Source organism: Meleagris gallopavo, chromosome 12, assembly GCF_000146605.3.
Source record: "Meleagris gallopavo isolate NT-WF06-2002-E0010 breed Aviagen turkey brand Nicholas breeding stock chromosome 12, Turkey_5.1, whole genome shotgun sequence".
Lineage (NCBI taxonomy): Eukaryota > Metazoa > Chordata > Aves > Galliformes > Phasianidae > Meleagris > Meleagris gallopavo.
The window spans coordinates 7046551-7055861 of NC_015022.2; the positions used below are offsets into that span (position 1 = coordinate 7046551).

The 9311-nt window shown below is 35.8% G+C and overlaps 1 protein-coding gene across 3 annotated transcripts in view; it reads right to left on the reverse strand.

Annotated features, from left to right (window-relative positions):
* The window catches only part of LOC100539565 (talin-2), a 77118-nt gene extending 70477 nt beyond the window's left edge, over positions 1-6641 (reverse strand). For all 3 annotated transcript variants that reach the window (XM_019619428.2, XM_019619427.2, XM_010717310.3), the window contains exon 1: positions 6538-6641. The gene's annotated coding sequence lies outside the window, so the exon portion shown is untranslated. The remainder of the gene's footprint in view (positions 1-6537) is intronic.
* Positions 6642-9311: the final 2670 nt, after the last annotated feature.

Consider the following 9311-nt stretch of genomic DNA (forward strand, 5'->3'; position numbering starts at 1 on the left):
AGAGGAACAACAGTAAACATTAACTCCTGTTCTATGAGTATAAAGGTATCAGCTTTAGAAGTGATCAAAAGTAGACAAAGACTCAGGCACTGTGCACTGTTTGGGGTGGCTAGTCAGAAGTCTTTAAGTAAGCAAACAAAATAACTACAAGTCTTCCTTCCATCACTTAACATAAAAGTCACTTAATGCTATTCCATGGAACATTCTTTATTCTATGCTTGTAAAGTGAACGTGGACAATTAAATGCAAGATCTTTTACAGATCCCCACCCACAAGAAAAGACCCACTTAACCACGGGGCCTATATATACACACACACCACATCCTGATAAGCAAGCTTGCATTTAAATCCCTCAAGAATATCTGCAAACTCACAACACTTATGTGCAGTGTGCAATACTAAGTCTTAAAAACAGGTAACTTGAAAAACAGTAAGTTAAAGGTGAACGAGGGCAAGCTTAAGAAGCTACTGTAAAAGTAGCCTTTAATTATTAGCAGGCACTGATCATGCCTTTTTCAGTTCACAGTCATACAGGAGCATCACCTTTTTTGCTCAGTACATGGAAGTCCTTTTAAGCAAGATTATGTAAGAGAACAAAATACTTGAATCTAATTGTTATTCATAGGACAGTCATTCTATTATCAATTCAACTACAGTTTGCTTTTCAACTCAAAAGACAAATTTGCAAACTTATATTAATGTACCTTCAAAATAAAAAGTAAATTACAAGGTATCATGAGAGGAGTACCATTGTTGTGAACCATCCAAAATAGCTTTTGGATAACAGAAGGTGAGAGTTTGACTGAAAGAAGCTCTAGTTTGGAAGTCCTTAGTTTCATGAGTTAGAAGCCTTGACACAGCAGTCAACAACTAAACTCTTTAAAAAGGCCCTCCAGGCTTTTGTTCCTATTTGGCAAGAGCAGAACAGAAGAAAGCTGAAGTAAGGGAGTATGAGTTTTGTACGAGTCAGAAGAGGTGAAGCAGCATCCTTTTGCTAGATTCCTCTATAAATGCAGTGCTTCCCCTTTAGGCCTGAGACCTTTTAAGCCTCGCCTGGTAGGACAGCAATGAAGATATTCACGGATGCTAAAACTTATGCAGTACTGAGATACAGATGTGTGCACTTATTTTTAAAGGGGGAGGAAAAAAACAAACAACAGCCTGCTTGAGGCGCTAATCTACATTCATATCAAGAGCTACAACTTGTTTGAAGTCAGATACATACTTAATTTTGAATATATTTCTGGGAATTTAAAAGCACATAAGTGAATTTAAAAGGATAGAATAAATTAAGATAATGATTCTTTCTTTCTCTATGGAAGAATTAAAGCAATACAAAATTGATTTTCCACAGCAGATTTAATTGTTTCAAGCATTCCATCCACATATTCTAAATCACACTGACAGTGGCAGTAGGTCAAACTACCAAGTGGGCTGCTAAATCCAGGCTTGCAGAATTCTGCGTATTCACTCCATTTTCAAGCGATGAAATCCATGAAATTTTAAAGAAAGTTCTTAAGCCTTATGTCTAGTTGTGGTTTTGAACGTACTCACTTCAATGATTTGTTTTATTGCATTTATTCTAAGTCAAAGTTCTGGCCATATCTGTCACTTCTTGACGACTTCCCCAAAGTACAATGTGATAAACCAACTTGTCAGAGTTGTTAACATAGTCATTAAGTGACACAGCCAAGATGTGACCTACTGGATTTGTCTAATAGGTCTAACTATTATTCCACATTTCTTCATTCTTTTTCAAGTGAAATGAGGGCACAACTTGCCTTCAGAAGCAGTTGTGCTACATGGAAAATAAAAACTGAATCCTGTGATGGGCTGTATATGGAATAGTTCTCTAATCTCGCTGATCTGAAATGCTGCACTTGAGAGGCACTGAAGTTGCTTTCAGTAAATTTTGATCAATTTCTCCCAGCAGTCAGTTAATACATTCTAAACACTAAAACAGGAAGTGAGGCAGAGGGAAAAAAAAAAACACACAGTAAGCACAAAATGTTATTTGGATGAATTAAGTGCTATCTAGTAATTAGTATTCCACATAATTAAGTAAGAACTCAGAAGAACTTGAAGGAAGACAGCACAAAGTATGGCAGTTATGCTGCTGATTTCATCAAATGGGTCTTTAAAATACGTTTTTCTGCCTTATAATATTTAAACTCAAAATTAAATCAATTGCTACCTGAACCTAACTTATTAATAATTCATTTCTGTTTCTACCGTGGAAATGCTCTTGATTCCATTTCCTGTAATAATACTCTCATGAGCAATCACAACATGAATCAATACACAATTACCACCATTTCTGTACGAATTATACTTTTAATAATGTTCATGTCATAGAGACAAAATTTACAGAAAATCAGTAAAAAACCACAACAAAATACTGTGAAGACAGCAATGATAATCCAACATACATCCTTCCCTACAAAAGTAGCCATGTAGAATGGTGATACTTCCATTCCATCTTGACAAGTCAATAGACACCACAGCTGACACACAATCTATGAGCCAAGTCATGCAGGTCATGCATATCAAACTGAACAACAGTAGATCATGTAATCTTCTCCTAACACATTCAAAAAGTTACCAGAAAAAGATTTTCCTAGTCTTACAACCTCCATCATTACTTCAAATTTACTGTGAATGCACCTACCAACCATAGTTTGCACTATCTAGAATACCAGAGGATTTTCAGATAGTATGGCAGCAAGTCTGAATGAGCTTAGTGCATACTCTTTTCACTTCCTGATGCTAGCAAATGAATAGAGCATAGGAGGAAAGGAGATAAAGACAGTGTTTTTCTACTTTACAATTTCAGGCTACCATAGATGCTGAAAGCTAGTTGTAATTGTTTTTAACACCAGATTTCTGGCTGAAACATCAGTCTTTCCTCTATCTCGACTACAAAACGATTTAGATTTAGGGAAAGAAAAGAAAAAGAACACTACTCTTTCAACAGAAAACAAACAAAAAACAGGGAATGACTGAAAAAGAAAACTCCAAGAAATACGTAGAGACTCAGAAGGAAGAGCAACAGTAAAGAAACAAGACCTATAAACTATAGAGAGCAAAAGGCTCAGTTACTACCACAAATAATGACATGAATGAAAACAGAAAAGGTGAGCAGTGGCAGCATGCTTGCACTTATGAAATCAACATTCTTGAAGCGTTCCTGAGGATTACTGTACACTAGCTAACTTCAATCCGGTAGATTTTTGGACTTTGTAAGGCCACGTGTTACTCCAGCAAGATACCATCCTTTTATATTTCAGCTCTAATAGGTTTGTAAGGATTCAAACACCTTTGAAGAATTGTTACACGTGAAAGGGTAAGAGATACATGCTGACAATGAAAGCTGTTAAAACTGGACATGGTCTAACTACTGCACTCAATGAGGATAGAATTCTTAAAGTCTAGGAGAATTCATCCCCCCAAACCAGGAAAAAGACACAGTTACAGCCTTCCTGGTAAGAATTCAGTCTCCCTCTCTTTTTTTTTTTTTCCTTTCTTTTTTTTTTTTCTTTTTAAATAAAAATCACAGAGCAGCATCACGAAAAAAAATCAAGCAGCCAAAAAATAGAAAAGCAGAGACACATGAGAAATCTAACATTCATCAGTGACTGGTTCAAGCAAGCAACTCAGCCTTCATTTATTTCCAGAATAAAAGTATTTCCCAAGGTAAAAAGGTGACAACTAATGGAAAAGGAGATAATAACATTACAGAGTGGTGTAATCTCTATGAAAATTTATGAATCTGGTTCAAGGTTGAGGACAGCCTACATCTCTGAAGAAACTAGGATGGAACTCCAAAGCATCTCCTACTGCATGGATAAAAAGGAAAAGAACTTAAAATATTGCTGGGCTTTTAGTAGGGCTTAGCAGTGTGCAAGTCAAGTAGGTTATAATTGGTCTAAGACACTGTCAACTATGTGCTAATCTCAGGTCAAAACTGTACCTCCATCAAACGTGCTCATAAAGAGACCCTGACAGTGATCTTCCTTAAAAGTTCATGGTCCAATTAGATTCTTCAGATGGCTGAGCTCAAACTCATAAATTGTTTCTAGGAAGGCCTATTTCAAGATGCACATGGAACACTGGATGAATCTTATACCACATAACTATCTGCTCATTCTTAAAATGAAAAATGTTACATAAGTATTGTATGTAAGAATAGATACTCTGTACTTACATAAACATTTAAATATACATGTATATCTGTATGAAACTTATGAAAAAACACTTGCACAGGCAATTGAAAATATATTATACAGGCTAGTGCTTTTGACACAGGCACAAATTCACATTTAGACGTGCTGAATTCCAATTAGGACTCTCATCTAAAGTCCACTATCCAAGAAGATTACTGAGTATATTCTCTGCATAAACCATCTCTCCAGTAAGCTTGGTTCCTTAAGCCAGAATAAAATAGCCTACCAAGACCTCCCTTATGTCAGCTCATGGACAATAGTAGTGATGGAGAAAGCAATTCAACAGGGCTATTTAGGTGAGAATCAGAAGAAGGCCATATAGGGGTCAATTTTCTCTTACATTACGTTTCTCTTGCATTAGTACCTTGATTAAAACAAACAAACAAACAAACAAAAAATAAAAAAAACAAACTGCTGAATCTGGAAGACAGGAAAGATTAGATTCCTTAAGTCCTTAAGTAAAATCCAAGTAAACACATTGTTTATCACTAACTCTGAAAAATCTTCTAAGGAATGGAATTTGTGCAATGACAATCACACAACATTAAACCTGATTAAGAGAATTTCCAGAGATTTTATCTTTTGCTCTCCTTTAATCCAGCACATGCATGCAAAAAATAAATTGAAATGTTTCTTACTACCCAAACTCTTTTCCAGCAGTGATTCCACCAGTGAAAATGGTTACTTCCTTCTATTAACAAAATATTATTTTAGCTCAGAATTGTACAGAATCACTAAACGTTCAATTTCCACTCTTCATCCATACTGTTCACTGACTTCTACATACTGGAAAGGACATAGTCCGGACAAGCTTTAGATGCAGATTTATGTTTTGTCTGACTAGCTCAGGTCAAAGCTTTAGAAAGATCTTAAATTAATTTCACAATCAGGACTTACAGCCATCAAGCAAGATCCAATGAGAAGAGGTCTCTGAATTCAAGTGCAGTTTGTTCTCCTATCACTCACTTACATATGCAACATGCAGAAGCACTGACATATTACTAACAGAGAAGAGGGACTTTGAGTAATTCATTTATGAATCAGGTCAACATGAATGAACTGAAAACATTTGCAGGGGAAAATCTTCTTTCACAGTTAAGAATCCCAATACTGAGAATATTCCCAAAAATATCTGTTATTTCTGATTAGCAAGGAGTTATCAAAGCGGTTCAGTCACTTACACAGCCAGACATAATTAGCCTGACTGATGTAAGAGATGCTTTAAAAAAATAATTTCTTATATCAAAGCCTAATTAACATATTTTGCCACGCTATTTCATTAAACATTTGATAACAGGAATTTACTAACAGTATCACTGAAATGAGGAAAACATTGGCATTGCAAAAGAGGACCTAATGTAGTGATAATTCATAAATACACTCTGGTTACAGCATTCTTTTTGGCAGTCTTTATTATAAGAATTCCCCATAAATACTTGATTCCAACTAAAAAATATCAAGAACAAAGTAGAGCTACTAGTCTTCTCTTAACAGCTACAAATAAAATGAAATAAATAGCCTAAGCAACTATTTACTCTTTAATGATTTTACTTCATTTAACCTTGTCCCAAGACATAGCTGGTAATAAACTGAAATGCTGCTTCATTTACAGGCCATTTTAAAAGTTCACTGTAGATATTTTTCAAATATGGAGAAGGGCAAGACAAAATTCCATTAGCAAAATTTCAGTACTGCAAGCACCATTTGCAAATGAGGAATCAGAGCCAGGGACACATTTAGAGCAATAATGTGCACAAGGTCAAAATTACTCCAACAAATCAAGAAACTAGAGTATGATTTAACAACATTTTGTCCGAAGCCAGGCTTACCACTTCAGCATTCACTTCCCATAGCATTATAGTCTAGAAATTTATCTGTTTAGTCTAGAAATGATTTTTCTTTTTTTTTTCTTCTTTTTTTTCCTCCAGTTACCTCTCTCACATGTATTAAAATGAAGCCAAGTCATCATCTCAGCTATTTGTTCTCATACCAGAGAAAGGCACAGCCCTTCTTTCTGAGGCTTAGAGAACTCATTTATTTTGTATTATCTTCCAGTCTCCCTGGAAACTGTTTAAAAATAGTCAGAAGATGTAATGGTCAGGTTAGTCTCCTGGCTGTTATTCACAATGTTTACTTGGAGCTTCAATATTCATGCATCACATTTGATTTTCACCTTGATTTCTTTCACACATACATCCACAGCTGTATATATTTCATACATTACCAACATATACAGGCAGCAGATAAAGGTTTTTAATTACTATAATTATTCTCTATCATACTGCATAAAAAAGTCAAAGTAACAGAATCTTACCTCAAAATTAAACTTCATTTCACAAAAAATAAGGCTGTCTCAATGTACTATTTGACCACGCAGGATGCTTTCAGTAACCAGGTCTGTAACACAGGAAACAAACAAGTTACTTTCTTATCCCCAGTCCATTCATTTCAAGATTTGAAGTGCCTTCTGCCAGCACACTGAAAAGGAAGCAACTCAGGAAACTGTGAGTTTCCTTTTCTCTTTTAGAACTGGAATATGCATTGCCAAAGAAAATAGTCTGAGATGATCCAATTCAAGCTAGGCTTCCAAATTACTCACATTAAAAGTTCATTACGAATGAGATCCGAGTTCATAGAGGTAAGCACCTTGAAATTGTCTAGTCACTTGATAAAAAGCTTGCAGCACAAGCCTGAGTGTTAACATAAATAAAGCAATCACAGTCCCTCACATAGTACTATTTTGCAATAAAACTGCTTTTCTGTGGCTTAAAGTCTCCTTATGAAGTACCTCAGCATAGTAAACACCTAAACAAAATTCTCTCTTGGCTACTTCCCTTCACAGTGCACTTCATTTTGAAAGTATGATTGCAGAAAAACAGAGTTAAAGTTTCTCTTTTATTTTTAAAAGAAAGAGAAGGGGAAAAAATATATATCTATTTCAAGGTTTTGGCTGTTTGGGGAAGGTGAGCTTTGTTACTTGGGCTGGTTTTAGGTTTTGCATTCCTCTGCTCTGAGGCTTTGGGGAGGAACTTGTTCTTTGTTTTTAATTCAAACAAAACCTAACTTAATGTGGAAGTTTAATACACAACTCATGCAGACGAGCAAATCAGTTGGAACAAAAATAAATTGCAATATATATTATTTTTCCATGCAACGTTATGAAATTAACAATACCTTCTATCTACGTCAACGATTACAAAATTGGTCACTGCTCCAGGCAAAGCAATGTGTCTCAAGAAATAAAAAGCCAGGTTAGATGGAGCTCTGGGCAACTTAATCTTGTACTTGACCTAGTGGTTGGCAACCCTGTCTGCAGCAAAGGGGTTGGAACTTGATGATCCTTGAGGTTCCTTCCAACCCAAGCCATTCTACGATTCAATGACCTAAAACTTGCTGCTAGAAATGACCTGTGTATGTTCCATATGTATGTTCTGTGACTGCAATCACTGAAAGGTTTCACCCTCACTTTTAAATCTCTTGGAGCAGCTATCCAAATTTGAAACTAGTTCACATATTCCTTTAGAAAGATCAGGAAGTTGCGGAAAAAACTTACACGTCTATACAAAAGTCCATGGCAACAAAAGAAGACCTGCAGCATTTAAACAACCAAAGCTGGCAAATACACTACCAGGAGAGTAAGTTCAATGTCTTTTCCTTGGCAAGGCTGGTTAGAAAGGCGATTCTTTGTTCCCCTTCCTGTGGACTTTTAAGGAACCATAACTGTATGCCAAACAGCTCCTAGCTATGGCTCAGACAAAATGCAGTCTGCATTCAGATATTTCAGCATCCGCCCAGAAGTTGGCATTACAACAGTTTGCTTTTATAACCAGATGCCTCACACGTGGTCAACTTTCAACGCAGACCAGGTTATTTTAATGTACATCAAGAAGGTATGTGTAAGCTGAATTATAAGACACACCATCGGTGAGCACTACAAAGATTTTTCTGCTAATATTTAAGGTGAAGACAAAAGCAAGGTCAGTGTTGTGCTGAATATCTAATGCCTTCCCGTGTGAAGCTACGTCATCATGCAAATAATTCAACGGAAGGCAACTTTTAGTTTATTTATTATTGTAAGATGATAGCGGACTGTTCAGCACAGCCCATCAATTTGCTAGTCACTCAGGAAACCAGTAATCACTTTTCCAAGCTTCCACATACTTATCTCTCTACTTTTTTTAATTTGTTTTAAATGCAATTCTAAAGTATTTCAATTACTTTCAACATTTATACCTTTCTTCATGTTCAGCTCTGTTATGAGGCTGTGAGAGCACCAAACATCAGGTTGGCAGCATTCCACCTTCACAGAGTCCTCAACTGAAGCTGATACTTAACAGACTTGCATCAAAAACCATCTCATATTTATGGGACAGCATCTCATATTTATGGGACAACAACAGCAGAAGTAGTAGAGAAATGAATCTGAGTATTGCTGCTTTCTAGTTACACCTGGTCCCCCAAACAAGTTTTCCAATTTAATACAAGCTGTTCATTCATCAGGGCTGGGAAGCTGCTGTGAAACCTGCTCTTTTCAGATGCAATTCTGTAACAGAACTTATTCCTGTTGCTAAAGAAAAACCATATCTTGTTTTCAAGTTTTAAACCAAAAATAGAATTATAGTTTCTCTGCTGTGACAGAACTCGAAATAGATTTTTCTCTAGTTTACCAAGGAGGTTTAACCAATGTTAATCCTAAATGTGACTATGAAGGATGAAGGTGAATGAACTGCCCTCAAAAGTTTTACAATAGTAGAATGAACAAAACACCACATCTGCACATATTACTAAGCAATCTGATGATCACGTTTCAAAATTACAACTTCATCTAAAACATGAGATTTAATTATATGAATATTTAACAGAAGAAAAATGTATGAACATGGTAGAGTCCTAAAGAAAAATCAACTGTTTATCCTATGTTCCATTTTAAGACTGGCTTGAACAAACGTGACTGTGGGAAGGATGTTCATTTTTCAAGTGGGCCTGTTGCTGCTGAAGATACAATATACTTTTTTTAAAAAAATCTTGCCAAGTGACAATTGTAACTAAACAGCCTGGGATGATTAATCACTGCTTACATAGTCTATT